Below are 1,217 nucleotides of genomic sequence, written 5' to 3' on the forward strand. Positions count from 1 at the left end.
GTCAGCTAGCAATTTTACAATTTCAAACAACATTCTACTCTGATGTCATAATCTTCTGATGTTTACTGGCACTTGCTTGCTGATGCCCATTGGAGGGAGATGCAGACCACAAGTTGCTTAATATCATTCATTGTTCTTGAAAATGGGGAAAGCGAATGCTTCCAGCTGGTCCTAGGAGACAAGAAGGCAAATTCAAGCCCATACCAACCCAAAATATATAGAGAAAAAAATTGTCTCATGAAAATGAATGAAAATTTCAAACGATTCAATGTGAACATACTCTGCCCAATTTTTATAAGGGGACACAGTTTGTAAAATATCCAAGTTGTCAGAATGAAAAAAAGATTGGCGATTCATGGCTGCAAAAGTTCAATCTACCCATGTGGTTGACACTGCAATCGAGCAAAAAGTGAAAAAGAGATGCCAAGGAGGCGGAAAAAAAATTCCAAATGTGGCGTCATGAGTATGGGGTGGATAATCAGGACTCAAACAATAGAATACGTTCATTATCCAATGAACTAACCAATTATTCTGCAATTCCACGTAACAGTTTTTGGAGTTTAGCCCCAGGAATAGGTCTGAATGGGGTTCTTTTTTAATAACAGTTGTTACATGAATCAAATGAAGTGTTAACAAATGTAAAAGTGCAAGCAGGTGAGTGCAAAAGGAGCAAGCAGTTTCAGGTGGTATTCACATTTGATTGCATGACGTTTAGACAGACACAAGCAAAAGAGTAGTTTGTTGCATCTGGAAAGCGAAAGACACAAAACAGTTAAATAGTTAATTTCTATTTTTGGATCACAGATTAGTAAAGGTGCATCGGCCCTGGAAGTAATGCAATACCAGGTCAATGCGTGGAGTGGACAGAGCAAGCTCTTCTTCCATCTCCCTGTTCTAAAAATCCATTTAATATATGGCCCCCAGATAGGGGGCGTATCAGATATTAAACTGATAAGAACAGATTTTTTTTAAAACCATTCAGCTTTTTTAATCATCATTTATATGATTTTCCTGTTTTTTTTTTAAATTTAGAATATCTTTTTGATAATTTTCACTTTGACTTGGCATATGCATACTCCATAAATGCATATACACCAAAGAAATTAAAAGGAAAAAAACTCCTGTTATCCACAAAGAAACAGACCACCCCTGACAGCCAGTAACCCCCAAAGCCACCAACTAAAAAACACTTCACCCACACCTCTTAACTTAAATTA

The 1,217-nt window shown here is 36.8% G+C and overlaps 1 pseudogene; it reads right to left on the reverse strand.

The window, feature by feature from the left end:
- Positions 1 to 809: 809 nt before the first annotated feature.
- On the reverse strand, positions 810 to 986 carry LOC148542554 (U2 spliceosomal RNA; annotated as a pseudogene).
- Between the last annotated feature and the right edge of the window lie 231 nt (positions 987 to 1,217).

This window comes from Taudactylus pleione, unplaced genomic scaffold (genome assembly GCF_031769625.1).
Source record: "Taudactylus pleione unplaced genomic scaffold, aTauple2 ptg000012l, whole genome shotgun sequence".
Classification (NCBI taxonomy): Eukaryota; Metazoa; Chordata; class Amphibia; order Anura; family Myobatrachidae; genus Taudactylus; species Taudactylus pleione.